This window comes from Mus musculus, chromosome 4 (genome assembly GCF_000001635.26).
Source record: "Mus musculus strain C57BL/6J chromosome 4, GRCm38.p6 C57BL/6J".
NCBI classification, from domain to species: Eukaryota; Metazoa; Chordata; class Mammalia; order Rodentia; family Muridae; genus Mus; species Mus musculus.
Genome location: NC_000070.6, coordinates 53,498,569 through 53,517,165, shown reverse-complemented (window position 1 = coordinate 53,517,165; position 18,597 = coordinate 53,498,569). Strand labels below are relative to the sequence as shown.

At 41.0% G+C, this 18,597-nt stretch overlaps 1 protein-coding gene across 7 annotated transcripts in view; it reads right to left on the bottom strand.

Annotated features, from left to right (window-relative positions):
- The window catches only part of Slc44a1 (solute carrier family 44, member 1), a 182,092-nt gene that overhangs the window by 105,313 nt on the left and 58,182 nt on the right, over positions 1-18,597 (bottom strand). The gene's annotated exons all lie outside the window — the stretch shown is intronic.

Below are 18,597 nucleotides of genomic sequence, written 5' to 3'. Positions count from 1 at the left end.
ATTATCAAAATGGAAACAAGTATATTAATGAACACACACTGATATGGGTGGACATTCGAATGAAAACTAGAAAAATATACAGCAACATCACAGCCCTCTAATCTGTCCTTCCTTCTCAGGGTTCTTGTTTTCTACAAATTATGCAGGTTACATCTTAATTGGAATAGCCACAGTACATTTCCTATATATTTTAAAAATCCCATAGCAGCTATATAAAAATAATTCATATATCCTAAATTATATCCTATGTATATTTATACAATAATATTTTTAAAAGGCAAAGCTTAGATGGAAATCGTAGGATTTAACAAATAAAATCAAAGAGAAGCTAAAGACAGCAGGTATGTATCATAACCTGTCCAAGAGAAAATGAAGCCCACACATCCTCTGACAAGATAAATAGTGACTAGTGTTTCGCACCACAAAGGGCACATAAGGAGAAATGTCTTATTTGGCACAAAGTTCTTTAACCACAGCCCTGGTACATTTTTTTTCTGAGTCCATGGCACATTTTACAAAGTCAATGTCCTTTCCCACAAACCACCTAAACCTACATTCCAAATACAACTGACCGTAAGAATGAGGTAATCACTTTCCTCAGCCTTTGGCTATAATCTAATGAGGAAACAGAACTAGCTACACAATCTCAAAAGCAGAAGACTAAAGTCAATGCACGGGTGAAACAGGCACTATCTAGAAATGCCAGAGCGGGAGAAACAGTGCAGAAGGTACCAGAGAGGCCCTCACAGATGGAGCATTAACACTGCACAGACAGTGCGGCCAGAAGACCAGCCAGGAGCCCAGCAGCAAGGAGAAGCACAAGATGCACTACAAATCTACAAGCTCTTAGAGACTCTAAAATCACTGATGTTCCCAAAAGATAAAAGGAACACAAAGAAGCCAGATGTGATTTGGAAGCAGGGTTCACGGATGGTGCCCACAGCCGAAAACAAGGAGGTGGTTAGTACAGGCAGGCACAAAGAGAATGGGTTCTGGGTTGGCTGGAACAAGCAACCTCTCACTAATTCTCCCTCCATCTGTCCCACGCATGTGACTCAGCATGTCTGTTCCTAGGACCACAGACAATAGACTGCACACAGCCAGATTCTGGGCAGGGAACACTCAGGGTCTGAAAGAGGGTGTATCAACTAGCAGTGCCAGCACAGGCAATAGTAAGTACCATCTATGATATCGGTAATGAATGCAGCCAGTGTTTATTGAATACTCGTGTGACAGACACTCAGAAAACCTCTGTGTACACATCAGTTCCACACAGTAGTGTGGTGTTTCTGTGCAGGCAGTGGAATGTGGGTTGGGGACTCACTGAATACACAGTTCTTAATGATAAGCGATGCCCTAAGAAGTATCTGGAGAAATTACATGCCAGGAGAAATCAGACTTAGAGACAAGTGAAGAAAGGCAGAGGCTGCCAGGCTTCCCAGCTGGGACAAGGCTCTAAGAACGATGACCTCCTGAGAATAGATAGCTCGTCTGTTGTCCTGCTTCTGTGTCTCCCAATGCTAAAACTGACCTAACTATATTTTTACAGCCCTACCTTATCCTCTGAAAGGCCGTGGTAGTTTGTACTTGAGAATAAATGGTAACTTGTACTGTGCCTTAGTTATACCAACCTGAACCTGTGTCCTGTTGGGTTTGTTTGTTTGTTTGTTTTTTACCTGCTTTGGCCTCTCAAGCAGCTGAGATCACAGGTATGCACACTCCTCAGCTTCTAGCCTCCCTACAATACTTCTTTTGCCTAACTTAAGAAAAACATCTTCCGCTCTCTTGATTCTCTTGCTTTCTCTCTACCCCTCCATTCTCCCCTCTCTCCATGTGGCCATGGCCACCCTCTGCCTCTTTACTCTTCTCTCTCTTTGCTTTTCTACAATAAAGTTCTAAAACCATGAAAAAAAAATAAAAGAAAAAGAAAAACATCTTCCCTCCTTATCCTCAATGTCTGTATTTTAAACACTATACCATTTACTCTTTAGTCTACTGTAAGGTCACCAACGGTACACATGTAACAGACAGTATGTGCATGACAGTTCCTATTGGTTTCTCACAGAAAACACCTAACCTTTACAAAGCCTGCATTTGATAGTTAGCCACTCTACTCAACTTGGTCTGGAATAGTCACAAATAAGACTACAATACTAAGATTTACTTTTCATTTGGGAGGAAAAGCTGCATAGATACCATTGGGTCAAGAGGCTTGGTAAGACAAGCAGCCCTCAGAGCAGGTCAGGCAAAACAGAAATGGGTTAAGAAGGTGAGTAGAATCCTACAATATATATTTAGCACTATCAAACTAATACTGCTGATTATAGCATAAGAGCATGTTTCCGAAAAACTATAACCCATACAACCAAAATACAACTTAATACAAAATACAAAAAGCACTTTTAGAAATATATGCTAATGGCATATGCTTAGCATGCACACATACCCTAGTTCCAACCTAAAAACATATTAAATCCAATTCACACAAAAACACACTATGAAGAGCTCCTTATAGGCCCTAGGTTCTAAGAAGGCTTGCTCTCCCTTTGACAGTGAAAGAAGCTATCAACTCTATTTACAAATTAGGCTAGCATCAGCAGGTGAGTAGTTTCCCTTTTGCAGTTTCATTTCACATGGATTCAGCTACCTGTGGCTGGGGAAACAGCCACAAAGTCAGGGACCAGCAAATGGAAATTTTCATAAATAGACAAATACATTTTGAGTCATTTTTATTATACTTATTGGTATGACTACTCAATTTCATGGTTAGTTGTTGTCAGTTTCTTACTGTATCTGATTTATTAGTTAAACTTTCTTCTAGGTATGTACTCATAAGAGAAAAAAATGGCTCCCGGCAATAGCACAATGAAATACAAATAAAAAAAATTAGTACAATCCACAGCCCCAAAGAACTGCACTGCCTCTTGGAATGCTTTCCATGAAGATAAGGGGAACTCATTTGCAGTTAACCGACAGCTTACAGAGGGTATTTTTCAGACATGGGATAAGAAGCAACAAAGTACTATCTATCTGTCTCACAGCCCATCCTAATTCCACTGTCACCAGCCTGTGTCAGGAATGAGGACGAGGCACAAGAATGTTGTAGAAGCTCAAATCTATTAATAACTTAGAAACAGCTTTGTTTAAGTTTCACATCCGTTATAGACCCTAGAATACCATGCGTGAGAATGGGGGGGAAGAAAAACAATGACAAGAATACTTTTCAGAAACTGAACAGCCTGGACACCTGCAGGCTCTGGCACACACAGTATGCACGGGGCATGCTCGGGTGGGTGGTGCAGAAAAGACACTGGCAAAGGGAACTGCCAAACACCCAGGTGAGCTTTGAACTTAAGAAAGTGTGATGGGGGCTGGAGAGATGGCTCAGCTGTTAAGGGCCAGGCTCAAAACAGACAAGGGCAATGGCGACAGGAGACAAACCACAAAGTGCTCAGACTGGCCTGCAGAGGAAGCTGTACAGAGACCGGTGGGGGAGGGGTTTAAGCACAGGCTCAGTTCAGGTGGGTTCTGGGGTTATTTGAAGAAGAAATGAAGCAAAATCTATTCTAACTTGGAAATCTGGAAATACCAAATTCTTTCCAGGAGGAAAGAAAGGTTAGAATACCCACAAAAAGCAGCGTGTCTGCACAGTACACAGGACATAGGCACCAAACATGAGAATGGGCAACAGGGAAGGCGCAAGCCATAAATCACAGGCGGTCAGGAAAAGGAAAAGAGCCACAGGAAAGGAGTAACTTGAAAAGCTGTGCTCAGAGTGAGATGATGAAACCCAGTTAGATGCTGCTACATGTTTAACGGTGGCTTGAACCTCTATTTGGCTTTTACTGTCCCCACCAAGAAGAGAAGAAGGTAGAGAAAATGAGATTTACCAAGGAGTTACTGTATCTCACAAAGCCTCAGAGGCTGTGTCCTCAGCATACTACAATTCAATAGCCCACGGAGGGATCCAGATGGTGGGTAACAATTGGAGATCGCATAGACGTAAAGTCTGACCCACAAATGTTATTCTCTCTGATCCTAACTGGAAAGACAGGGCACAGCCACCAGTGTCAGGTTGATGGCTGGCTGGTCCATCAGGTCTGTAGCAGAAGGAACTCTGACTACTTACAATGCAGTGGTTTACCTTTGTAGGGAACAGCACTCAAAGGATTAGCATTAGACAGGACTTAATTCACAAAAAAGCATCCCGTAATTCCACAAACATTGTTACATATTACTCCCAGGAAAGGCCCTTTCAGTGCAAAAATCTACAAAACACAAATTTTGAATGCAAATAACTCTCAGACTACAGAAAAAGAGGCAGGAGTACAACGAGTCATTTCAACCCCACGTGACGAGGTTGAGATGGCTGTAGAAGCTGTACAGATCTGCAAGGAGGAAAGAGGGTGAGAGAGAGCATGAGGGAGGGGGAGGAGGAGTCTAAGCTGCATTTTGAAATTGAGTAGGAATTTTCCAGACAGATGGGGAAGGGAGCACTCGGGCAGAGGAAACCGCATGCCTAAAAGCGCAGAAGCATGAAAGAGCATATTTAAGGAACTGCAAATGATCGGATAGGGCTGACTCTAGGGTGGAACATCAAAGAGATATGTGCCGAGGAGAAGTGTTTGGGGGGTGGGGGGGAGAGGTGGCTGTCCTGAGAATTCAGGGGATCTCACACTTTGCTCCATAAGGCAATGTGTAGCTACAAGGACACCTCACAGTAAGGCCCTGGTGTAAGCAGCTGATCAAACTGAAGGCCAGGGGGAAAAGCTGGGCACAGCAGTGCGGATCCAGAGATGAGCCCTTGCCATTAAATTGCCTCCTGCTGCCATGGCAACTCTGCAGTAAGGCTTTTTTGGAGCAAGAGGTGGCAAACAGATACCAGGTCTGCTGGCCGCCTCCTGCCGGATTTGGCTTCTCTCCTCTCTAATCAAGCACTGCGGCACTAAGGCTGAGAAGCTGGCAGCAAAGCCCCTCGGATGCTTCCGCTTTAGCGAGTCCTGACACATGTCTTCCCCAGAGGGGAATAAAAATGGAGTCTGATCATTTGTCCAATTATTACCTGGAATCAGTTTATAATGTACAGCCCCTTTCTATGGAGCACGTTGCCCTTAGTGAGTCACCAAAATAAAATACCCAGCAGCGATGCAGACCCTTCTGCTACTGCTAAATAACAGCAATGCAGGCCTTCTGCTGATTCTAAATGCAGGCTGCAGAGGATCTGTTCTCTACCCTCGGAAGAGTTCTGCCCAAAGAGACCTCTTCCTTCCATGGAGGAGGAGGAAAGACAAGGAAAGGCAAGTCCAGGCATCACACGGGGCCAGGATCCAAGTGTCCCAAGGAGGGCCATCTTATTTAACCCACAGAACTATGGGAAGTGCATACCCAAACCAAGCTAACTACAAACTAACCTAGCTAACTACAACAACACACCATTAATAAAACATGCTTGCCCCCCAACACTCTGGAACAACAGAATTAAGAGAGGCTGGCTGGGCACAGTGACTAAGAGTAGATTGTGATCTAGGGGGTTGTACGATGGTTGCAACAGTCTCCCTCTGCCCATAAGCACATGTACTTCTACAGCTTCAATATCTGTCCCTCAAGAGTCCATGTGCAAGGGTGGGGATGTAGCTCAGTGCTATAGCACTTGCTTAGCATGTATTCAAAGGTTCAATACCCGCTCAAGCAAAAAACACTAGAAAACAAAGACAAAAACAAAACAAAACAAAATAAAAACCAAAAACACACCTTGAGATTTGTCACTGTGGCAGCATTAGGAAGAGGGAGCTCTAAGCGGTGACCGTGCACTGCTGTCATGAACAGACTAGGGACAGCATCAGGAGACACAGGGGCTGAGACTGGAAAGTGCTAATCTGAGGTCAACCTAAACTAGGCTGTGAAACCCTGCCCCTCAACACACACACACAGAGACAGAGACAGAGAGAGGGGGAGAGAGAGAGAGAGGGAGAGAGAGAGAGAGAGAGAGAGAGAGAGAGAGAGAGAGAGAGAGAGAGAGAGAGAGAGAGAGAGAGAGAAAACCAGCCTTATTTGCTCCTCAGCACTTACATATGTGTTACTATCAATCTCCACCAGTAGCAATCAACTCTAGGAGAGCAGGGCTGGTTGACTATTGAATCTATTTCTATACCCTCAGTACCTAAATAATGCCTGCAATGAAAAAGGAATCCATTATCATTTATGGAATCACTAAAAAGATGACACTTGTGTAAATTTTGCCAGGTAAAAATGAGGTGGAAAGGAAGTAGGGGAGAAGATATTTAAGGTGAAAATATTGTTATTCAACATAAAAATTTTAAACATGCTCTCTGCCAGATACAGAATTAAGTAAACAATATAATTATAAATATGGCCATACTTGCTAGGCAGGCATGTGGCTCATGCTTCTAATCCCAGTACTTGGGAGGCTGGGCCAGATAGTCTTAAGTTAAGTTCAAGGGCAGCCTAGGCTATCTACAGAATTCAAAGCCAGCCAGGGCTTCCTAGCCAAGATCCTAGCTCAGAAACCAAACCAATAACCAAAGACAGTAAATACACAGTCTCCCTTCCCTGCCTTCATGGCACAGAGACACCGGAGCTGCAAGCAATGTAAAATGCCTCACCTGGGCAAAGAGGCCAGCACAAGAAGGATCAAATGGGTCTCTTAAAAGTGGCAGGGGAGGGACCTAGAGAGTACATAACTAAAGCAACTAAAACATGAGCAAGAGTCACTCAGCTCTGGGAGGGGAGTCAAAGACGAGCAGGTACGGCCACAAAGATGAGAACACGGAAAGGTTACACAGTTGATGTGGACTGTAGCGAAGGATGAAGAGGCTAAGCAGGGCGCTCTGCTTAAGGACGTAGGCCTTAAAGGTATCAGAGGCAGGACAGCTGGAGTTCCTCCTAAAGCTGGAAAGTTGTTGGGAGCTCACGGTGGAAAACGAACAGCAGGTGACTAACCGGCGGGAAGGAGGCTGAAGGATTTGTACCAAGAGATGATGGCTGGGATTAGGCTGAGACTGGATTTCACTCATCCACAGGAACAAGAAAGACAGCGTGATGACCTGACGAGGAGGAGAAGAACATTCCAGTCTGACCAGGGTGGCTGGGCCATAACCCTGTTCCACTCAAAACAAAACAAAACAAAACCAAAAACCTTGAGCACTGTGGTCAATGTTAATAATCCTAGCACTGATGAAGGTAGAGATTGGAGAATGCAAGCCCAGAAACAGTTGGGAGTTATGAAGCAAGACTTCTCAGAAAATGCAGACAAAAGGGACACTGTCCTCAGGAAGACAGGAAGAGCACAGAAGATAAACAACACTATGCCTACCTTTAGAAAGCCCCAGTTTGGTACCCTTGATATATTAGTTACCAACAAAGACAGGCAAATGGAGAAGCCAGAGACAAGATCAATTCTATGGAGCTACAGTGTCTGTTTCCTACTTATACATGTACCAAAAAGAGAAAACATGCTGGAGATCCCAGGAGCAGTTCCCAGCACCCTTAACTCTAATCCCAAGGGCTCTAATGACCTCTTCTGACCTCCACCAGCTATAAGTAGGCATGCCTGCACACATGAAATAAAATAAATTTAAGCAAGAAGGAGAAGATGAATATTAGAATAAATCCACTGACTGTCTCTTGGGCAAAACTGAGGTAAGAAAATAAATACTTTATAAAAACATTTCATGAGAGCTATCAAAAGTAATTGTTCTATTTAACAAAGGTAACTAGAATACTACCAAAGCCAAATTCACGGTCAATACCACGGTCAGAAGGAGGAAAAATTCAACTTTTCAAACAATCACAACAAAAAATACTATTAAGTCATGCAACAATGCCAAAGGATTTTGTTCTTTCTTAGGATAAAAACTTTACTGATACATAATTAGCGTGCCATAAAGTTAACCTGTGCAAACTGTTTTGCTTTCCTTTAAGACTCACTAAGGGTCTCTCTCACTAAGTTGCCCTGGCTGGTCTCAAACTCCTTGGCTCAAGGGATCCTCTTTTTACCTAAGCCTTCTCACTTCTTTGCCTATAGCCTGTTGTGACTATAGGTAGGACTAAAGACTGTGACAATAGGTAGCGCAAGGGACTGTGACTATGGGGAGGACTAGGGACTATGACTACAGGGAAGCCCTATACCCCTGCCACATGGGCTACCATATGTATCCCTGTGTTCACCAAATTCAGTGTTTCTAAGTATATATTACTGAATTATTTATCACAAGAATCTAACTCCAAAGTATTTTCATCCCTAAAGAACCTCCATATCTACTACCTTTCACTGCTCAGTTCTCTTCATTGCCTACCCCTACTTAGCATGAGCTCAAAGCTCATCACGCTACAGTGTATGTTTCACTATTTCATTCCGATTATGCATAATATTCCATTGTATGGCTATACCACAATCTTGTTATCCATACATCAGGTGATGTAAATCTGTATAATTTTTTTCCTTTGAGAGCTATTGTCAACTATATTGCTATCAACATTCATATGCATGTCTCTGTGTGTTCACATGTTTTAATTTCTTTTAGGTAGGTCCCAAGAAGTAGACTTGCTAGGTCAGAGAGTAACTATGTCTGACATTTTGAAAAGTAGTCCATGTTTATCAAGGCAGCTATTCCATTTTAAACTCCTTTTGTAATACATCCAAATCCTTATGCATATTTAAAAATGTGTATCAACTGATGAATGAATAACCAAATTGTGGTATACCCATACAACAAAATAATTTAAAATTATCACTGTTCTAGTGGAAGAGAAAGGAGTAACTCTCTAGTTCTGCTTTGCATTTCACTGATGGATAACAGTGTTTAACGTCTTTCACAAGCCTATGTGTGCATATTGCCTTTCAGTTCCTTTGGAGAGATGTCCCTTGACTCTCTTGCCCATCACAGTTTTTTATCCATTTGTACCAAAGACAGAATAGTGGGACACTAGATATTGTGGCAATACTATGAAAAAAAATATTACAAGAAAGAGGGCTAAATAGTAAGGATGAAAGAGGACAAAAGCTCACCTAGGAGACAATATAGGAACAAAAGATCAGAGGCTGAAGAATAGATGCACCGAGGAAACAAAGCAAAACATGTGCACACTCAGAAGACATGCTTGCTGCCAGAATAGAGGGTTTCAACCCAGTTGAGTTGATTTTATTAGGAGAACAATTACAGATGCTGTGACTCCATAACTATGGAAGAGTAAATCCTGAAAGCATTCACTGAGAAACATTTAAATACTCCCAGGGCCAGAGTGAGACTCAATGGGGCAAGATATGGTAAAGAGCTTTGTAAGCAACATGCCCATGGGCTAAAAGTCTTCCCATCTGGATTAAAATCAGAAAGAAGCACTGACAACTTTCAAACCTCCTTTGAAAGATAATGAAGACCACAATAGCAGTTAACACTTATAATTCCAGGTACTATGCTAAGGCTGAAATATCACTATTACACTTATTCATCCAAAACACCACTGCATGTCCATACTACCAACAAGGCTCTTTGACCAAAAAAATTACTGTTGCTATTTCCTACCGGGCAAACTCTTCCTCAATTATCTCTCCAATGGATCTACCTGTAAAGATACCCTCAACTGCATGAACAATTCAACTCATCACAGAAAAATTGAAAATGCTCTTTCCATTGTATTGCTTTTATCTTTTTTATTAGAGAATCCAAATTTTCATAATTGAACATGCCAACCTAGGTATGACTTAATTTCTTTATTGCTTCAACAATGTACAAATTATCCCCTCTTCAATGACATACAATATTCGTTTCAAAATATTTAATCCATCTGGAATTTAGTTTGTATGAAATGAGATTAAAATAGTTCTGAATGTAGTATTCAACATATTACCATCCAGCCCAATATTCTGAATTTATTTTATTTTTTTATTGTTAAATGACTCTTGCTTTCACATATTCTACTTCTCTTGAGTTTTAGTGTATTACTTCCATTCTGTCTCCATGACTATGTGGACCTACATGTAGACAGTTCTTAGAATATACTCTTGGAATATGATTTAGTCTAGAACAGCAAGCCCTCCACCCTTTGCTTCCCTAGAAAGAATATAACAATGGCAACTATAGAATCCTCAGTCTGTCTTACCTGGCCAACACAACAATTGCCAACAGTTGACTGTTTTGTTGTGTTGTGGAGTGGAGATGAACTTGAGCCATGGACCTACTAGGTGAGTCGCCCCCGACCCCCACCCCTCCAAGTGCCAACACTTAAAAAGTTCAGAGCTAGAAAGATGGCTCAGAGGCTAACAGTACTTGTTCTTGAGGAAGACCTGAACTTAATCCCTGTCACCCTTATGACAGCTCACAGACATCCATAATTTCAGCTTCAGGGGATCTAACCCTTTCTCCTGACTTCTGTGGGTACCATGCACACATGTGATACATAGACATATATTTACATAAAACACATAAAATACATAAAATAAATCTAAAAATACATTTAAAATAAAAATAAAAATCAGAAGATTGGCAGGCCTCAGTCTTCTTTAACCTGTCAACAGGTATCTGGTCTGTTAAAAAATGGGCTGGGGCGATGACTCAAAACAGTTAAAGCCTTGCTGTAGAAATAAGAGGACCAGAGTTCAGAGTTCAGATCCTGGAACCAAATAAACAGCTGGTGGGCATGCTAGTCTACCTAGAGTCTCACCCTTCAAAGACAGATACACAGGATTCTTGGAGTAAGTAAGCTAATGACTCACTATATAAATGAACTCTGGGTTCAACTAAGAACTTGTCTCAAAGAATAAGATGGAAGAAGACTCCCAACATCAACCTCGGACCTCTATGTACAAGTGTGCATATAGGCACGCGCGCGCACACACACACACACACACACACACACACACACACACACACACACACACGTCCCCACCCAAGAACATGCTTATACACACACCACACATACACGTGAAAAGAAAAACAACCCTAGTATCAAAGCCTTCTTACCTACATTCTCTATCTGAGCACCACACAAAACCACTACGTATGGAGGTCAAAGCACCCCGGATCTCCTAGGGTCTTTACACCTACTCTATTTATGTAACTTACAATGTTGGCCTGGAGGCTTTGGGTTTTCAACCTCTAGTGAAACCCACAAGGTTCTCTTTCTGTTTTCAAAGCTAGAAATTTCACATCTCCTTTGATATTCAACTTCAGTAACTACACATAGCCTAGACATCTGGTCTACCCTCTCAGACATACCTGATGCATGGCTCAATCTCTCCCTCTCAGGTACCAGTCCACTGTTTTACAATATATGCACTTTCTTTTAATACCCTGAAATTATTTTGTGAACAAGAATAGTTTTTAAAAGCATTCCTCACTAGAGAAAAATCTTATCTGCTCTTTATGATTTATACCAGCAACCAGGATTAATTTGCCTTCCCATTGGGGTCTTAAACCGGTACTGTATTAAGTCTATAAATTAACTTTGGTTGTATTGTTGTATTTACTACATTAAGACTACCCACTAGGAGGAGATTTGATATTTATTATTATTCTGCTTTCCTTCTATTAAAATATTATAATTCTCTGCATTTGGCAATATATAAATATGCATATATATATATATACATATATATATATATATATGCGGGTACAGATAGACTTTACTGTAAAAAATAAATATATTTTTTCATTATATTTTCAGCATAATAATAAAATAAATGCCTGAATTTGTTTAGGCATATGTTTTATAACTTGCAACTCAAGCATCTCATTTAGGGCATGTTTTGTTGCAACTCCTAAACAGTATTGTATCCCTTGTATTATTTTTCTCTCTAATGGCATACGTACATTCCAGTTATCTCTTATGTGATTTGCTGTAACTAGTTATTTAAAACAATGATATGCAAAGGCAGCATCCTGTTTGTTTTAGGTAAATTACTTCTACCTCTACATAACCTTGGTAGCTGCCCCTACTAGAGACTCCTTTTATGGCTTCAAGTTTGAATTTTCAACAAAAAATGCCAATGGGAAAGACAATTCTTTCTGATAAAGTCTGCTGGAACACCTGCATCTTTCTTTGGGGCAGGGGGATCAATCTTGTCTATTTTTCACACCACCTAAATTGTCTAAAAGTACTCACAAAGATAAGAACTTAATTAAAAGCTCTTAAATAAAACGTAGAGAAAAATCTTTGTGACTTTGGGGTAAAGTAATAAATTCTTAGAACAAAAAATAACACAAACCACTAAAAGATCATCAAAATTGAAAACCTTTTCTTATCAAAAGATAAAATTAGGAGAGCTGAGGAGATGGCTCAGTGGGTAAAGTGTTTGCCATACAAGCCTGAAGATCTGAGATCAATCCACAGAACTATATAAACAGCTCAGAGGGGTTAAAAACAAAGCAAAGCAAAGCAAAACAAAACCTTGTAATCTCAACCCAAGTTTAATGGTCCTAGCAAAAGACCATATCTTAAGAAGAATTCAAATAAGAATAAGGAGGAGAAAGAGGAGGAAGGAAAAAGGGGAGGGGAGGGGAGGGGAGGGGAGGGGAGGGGAGGGGAGGGGAGGGGAAAGAACCCTCATGAAAAATACCACCCAAGATGGTCGTCTAGCCCCACCCCCCATGCCACTGAGATGACTCAGTGTTTAAGAACACTTGCTGCTGTTACAGAGGACCTGACTTTAACTCCTAGCATCCACACCTAGTGACTGGTAACTGTTTGTAATTCAGCTGCATGGGATCTGACACTCTTGCACACTCAGACACACACACACACACACACACAATTTTCCCCAAAAACAAAACAAACAAAAAAAAAAAGGGTAAATAAAACACAGACTACAGAAAATATCACCAAAAACAGGTAACCAGCAAAGGTCATATAATCAGATCATAAAGGACTTGTATTGAGACTATAAATAATTCTTGAAACTCTTTTATTAAAACTAAATTGCTTTAAAAATGTGTGAAAGGCTACTTGACAAAAGACAGGTGAACTGTCAGCCACTGCTTTAAAAGAAGTCCAGCATCACTGGTCATTAAGAATATGGGAATTCAGAAAAATAAGCAAAATGAAAAATGAAAAGGGAGTTACAACCACAAGTCACTGAGGCACCATTGTACACCCACTAGAATATCTAAAAATAGACAACACAGAATGCCACAAGGAGACACAGCAATTAGAACCCTCCCACTTTCCTAAGAGAGAGGCAAATGGCGAAACCACTGAAACAGTGTGAACCATCCAAATCCTAGCATCCACCCAAGAGCACTGAAATATATGTGTCCTTACAAAACCGTGTCCACAAGCTTCCAAGCCAGCATTACTCACGATGGTAAGAGCAACTGTTAATTAAGGTTGAATAAGTAAAATATAATACAGGCACAAAATGAAATATTACCTAAAAATTTAAAAAGGAATAAACTATTAGCATATTTATAAAACTTAAATGAATGTTAGTAACATTTTTATGCTATGTTTTAAAAAATCAAAAAACAATCCAGGTATGGTGGTGCTTGTATAAGAAAGAGAAAAAGAAAAAGAAAGAGGAAAAGAAAAAGGAAAAGGAAAAAAAGAAAAAGAAAAAGAAAAAGAAAAGAAAAGGAAAAAGAAAAAGAAAAAGAAAAGGAAAAGAAAAAGAAAAAGAAAGAAAGAGAAAGAGAAAAAGAAAGGAAAAGGAAAAGAAAAAAGATGCAGACAAACACTACATATCACATGTTTTCATGTTGAAGAATCCTTAAAAAAAGAAAGAAAGAAAAGAAAAGAAAAAGAAAAAAGTAAAATTGTATTGACAAAACGCAGATCAGCAGCTGCTTGGATTAGCTAGGATAGAGGAGGGGCTAGTTAGGGTCTTTATAGTTATAAAAGAGCACAAAGTTATTTTCTATCAATGAAAGAGATGTGGATCATTGTGGACAGTGCTTAATTCTATATATTCACCAACATTCTAAATAGGTTATGTTATTTTATTATATGTAAATTATACTTCAATAAAACCATAAAGTATTTAGAACTTTTTCTTGAAATTGCTCTTTGCAAAAATCCTATTTAATCTATAGCACTGGTATTAGGTAAGAATTCAACTTTATTCAGAGAGAGAGCTAAACTTTGCTCTTGGTTTCTGGGAGTTACTCTCTGTATCTTAGAGGAGTGCCTTTGTTTAACTGGGTCTTAGGTCATGACACACAGCCATACAATATGATTTATGATGAGGGCAAATACTGTAGAAACCCTACAGTATGTAGATTATTCTAGAGAGACCAACATCCTTGTGCAGATGAGGAGTCCGGGATCAGGTGGTATCCATGTGACCTGTGTGCAGAGAGCTAAAGACTGAGTCATCTCTACTCTAAAGACAATGAAACGGTAAGCACCAGGCTTGAGGTGGGCTTCCCTTTCCCCCATCTCTGTATTTTACACACCACTGCCAGGCAAGTGCTGTGCTCCAATGGCGCCTCACTCCCTTCTTTCCACACATGAGAACAATGTACCCCTTTTCTTGCCTCACCCATGTCCCCCATGTGGAATATGCTGGAAGCATGTTTGTGACTTTTGTGAGTTCTGGCATATTTTTGAGCCCAAGAGTAATTCTTGAGCTCTGCACCCACATCTGGATGTGGATGGATGTGTATGGATCGTCATGGAACAACTGCATGCCTTTAAGCTCGCCTGGTGCCCTCAATGCAGACCCAGATACACATGGACAGGCGTAAAACCATGTCCATGAAACTCCTAGTTGAAGTGATTAACCCAATATGTTACAAAGGTCTCTCAAAACCTTTAAAAAGAAAGTTTGTGGTGCTGGTTACCCCAGAACCAACAAGTCAAGCTTGCACCCCGGCTGCCTAACGTGGACATGGCAAATGTACACCCTAGTCCTGCATAGTGGGAAGCAATCGCCCTGCCTTGCTCAGCTGCATTCATGCCATCTAATCCTGCTTGAGCCTTTCCTAATTAGAATCTGTAAACTGTTCCATTTCCATCTCTTGCATTCCCTAAAGATGAATACACATACACATACACATACACACACACACACACACACACACACACACACACACACACACACACACACTTGGTGTCCTTCACAGGCTGCTAACAGTATTAGCAGTCACAGCAAGTATTATGACAGTGGGCAGAATCTCACTAGAATTTACTTTTTTTTTTTTAATGGTTGGCCTTGAATTCAGAGATTTATTTATTGATTTATTAATTTATTTTTGGTTTTTCGAGATAGGGTTTCTCTGTACAGCCCTGGATGTCCTGGAACTCACTTTGTATACTAGGCTGGCCTCGAACTCAGAAATCTGCCTGCCTCTGCCTCCCGAGTGCTGGGATTAAAGGCGTGTGCCACCACGCCCGGCCACTTTTTTTTTTTAATTAAAGCTAAAAAAATAATGGCATCACAAAATATAGCAAAAATTATTTTCCAAATATGCCTCCGAAAACTTGTCTTTTGAAAATTTAGATTTTCCAACTTTTAATGTTTTGTTATGAGAGAAACTGAGTGGGGACCTTGCATAAATGATAGAGCAAATTTCAATTTGATCATAAGTGTTACCATTTCTGAATGGTGATGATGTCTGTGGTATAGGAAATCTACAAATGCAGGTTCATTTGAGGTCTCCACCTAGGGTGTTTCTTCTCATTTTATGCTAAGCTAGGAGGAGAGAGAGGCAGCAAGCTAAGGTTGGCAGCTACAAGCAACCTGATGGGAGAATGGGGTTGGTGATTTCCTTCAAAGCGAAGGAAAATGCTCAAAACTGAGCCCGTCTCACAAACTAAGACTATATCTACCTATTTCCAGGCACTGTGTAAGCAAGCAGGTGAGCTGCCGGGTGCTCTGAAGAACACTGCCAAGCTCCAGCTTCTGTACAAAGCATAACGTGCTACATCCCACCTTCACGCTTCAATGCCAAGGGACAGTTACAAGTTCCCTCCCATATAGACCAGTCCTCACCTTGCATTAGCCTGGCCTGCAAGAACACCAACCTGACAGACTGGAAGCCTCGAACTGAACCTCTCCCTGTGAAACTGGGGCTCTATATCTGACTAAAATGACCCTGACCTAAGACTTCCTCCATCTCTGCCTGAGGCTCTTTAACCAAGAAGCTGCCCTGAGGGAAGGCTCATGATGGAAAGGCTTTCACTGGAACAAGGAAGGGATCGTGAGCCACAGATACAGGTTCATGTTAGGCACTGAAAAATGACTCCTTGCGTAATAATAAGCAAGGACACAAGACCTGAGTCCTCAAGCCACATGGAACTGAACTCCGGGCAGGAGGGTACGGTGGGAAGCTGACCCACTCCCCAGAGCTGCAAGAAGACTCTGCAGCATGGCTATGAGACTAGCCAGCAAAGCCACTGGCTTCTGCTTTATAGAACCCCATTGCTTTCAATCACTAGGCTACAGCATTCTGCTGCAACAGCTTTAAGTAAACTCAAACAATGGCGTTTCTGGTCCTTCCATCCAGCTGCCCCACTTTCCTCTCTTCAGCAGCTGCGATAGGCGTAGATAAGCACACTACATCTCACCCAGGACAGCAGAACCCAGGACAGCAGAGTCACAAGGTGTCAATGGCTAGCCCTCGCACAGGATGGAGCTCCTGCCATTGTTCACGCCTGCATTTGTCTTCCTCAAGGACAGGGACTATGAATGCCTCTGTTGTTAATTTAATGCACACAGTATGTGTAAAGAAATAACTTAGAGAAAATAAAATCTACCCACTGTTCAACAACAGCATTAATATTTCCATGTCATTCTCTGACTTGTACATTCATACAAATATCTATAAAGTTGGCCTCTGTGCATTATAAAATTGATATTTTTTCCCTTAATAATGTACCTGGGCATTCAACGTACAGGGGCAGCCCCACCGCTACTTGGGGCTACTGGGTCTCTGCCCTGTTCTCCCACTGTACGTTCCTGAGCTCTAAAACCCCTTTGCAACACTTCCCCTAGCTAGCTATAGCCTCTATGATTGCATGATTTTATGAAGTCCTACTTTTTTTTTTTACCAGTTTACAATTTCCACAAAATAAGTAATTATGTCTATGTAGCTCAAGAGTATATGGACAGTTTATACACCTGGATTTAGACTCTGAGGAAAAAAAGAAAAGAAAAGAAAAAAGAAACAGAAAAAGAGTTTACCAGTGAATAACTGAATTGATCTGAATGTCCCTTTTAATCGAGACATTTAGGCTACTTCCTATTTTATTATCACTAGAAGTAGCTCATAACACACAATTTATTTTCAATGAATGTAGGGCAAGGGCTAAATAAAATAACTAGAATTTTTGAAAGAAATTATTTTTATTTATTTATTTAGCATGTGTTTTGTCTGTGTGCATGTCTGCACATCAGAAGAGGGAATCCCATGGGACTACAGGGATAGATGGATATGACCTGCCATATAGGTGCTGGGAATTAAACTCAGGACCTCTGGAAGAGCAGTCCTTAATTGCAGAGCCATCTCTCTAGCCCCAGAGAGAGAGAGAGAGAGAGAGAGAGAGAGAGAGAGAGAGAGATACTTGGCAGTGGTGAGGCAGATCAGATGGACACAGGGTCTCTCTAATAGCTGTGGCTCACCTGGAACTCACTATGTAACCAGGCTGACCTGGAACTCACAGAGATCTACATGCCTCTGCCTCCTACATGCTAGGATTAAGGGCTTGTGCCACTATGCCCAGCCTGAATTTTCATGGTGACTAAAAGCCCTTGAGTGCACAGCAATCTAGCTCAAGTCAGCAGGGAGAAGAAAAGTGCTAGTTCTAGGTACAAAGAGCTGCACCTAGCCATAAGGAATCTTAAAACACCCTTTTCAATCAAATTTTACCTGTAGTTTTTTTTTTTTTCTTTTTCAAACAGGGCCAAGGATTTTCAGTGAACAAGATTTGAAAACTCTTGATAGATTTCCCCAAAGAGATGTAAATTACAACAGGGAAAAGGCACACAACTATAATTCCAGCACTCGAGAAGCTGAGACAGAGGGACTGTATGAGGTCAGCTGGCCTATACAGCAAGACTGTCTCAGAAACAAAGCAAACATTCTCTGGAGAATGGAAGACTGTATGAAGTATAGCCCCAGAAAGCATAGCAATCATTTAATGAATGAACACATCCTACCCAGTAGTATCCTAACCCCCCCATATAACCCTCTACTGAGAAGGGGTGTGGAGTAGATGATGCAGACCTCTATCCTTTTAGGAAGACCAGGGGTCATAAGAGTCTAAAAACAAAAAAACAAAACAAAACAAAACAAAACTGTAACATTTCTCCAAAATAAGACCAGTACTCATGAAACAGTAAAACAAAACTCTAAGTATGAAATAAAAATAATGTGGTTCATCCCCTCAGCTCACATTCTCTCACCAACAGAAAAAGAATTTAATTTGTGGTTGCTTTCAAGTTCTTTAAAGCCTTATAGACTTGGTCTCTCTCAAGGTCTCCTAGTTTATGACACTACATGACCTGTCTCTTTCCATGCTCCCTTGAAATGTTGAGAGGAATCTCCAGAAGGAAAAAGGTACAAACCTAAATCTCTGTATGCTCACAGGAGATCCCGCAGAACCATATGCCCGGACACTAGACAGAAGATGAGTCTCAATTAGCCT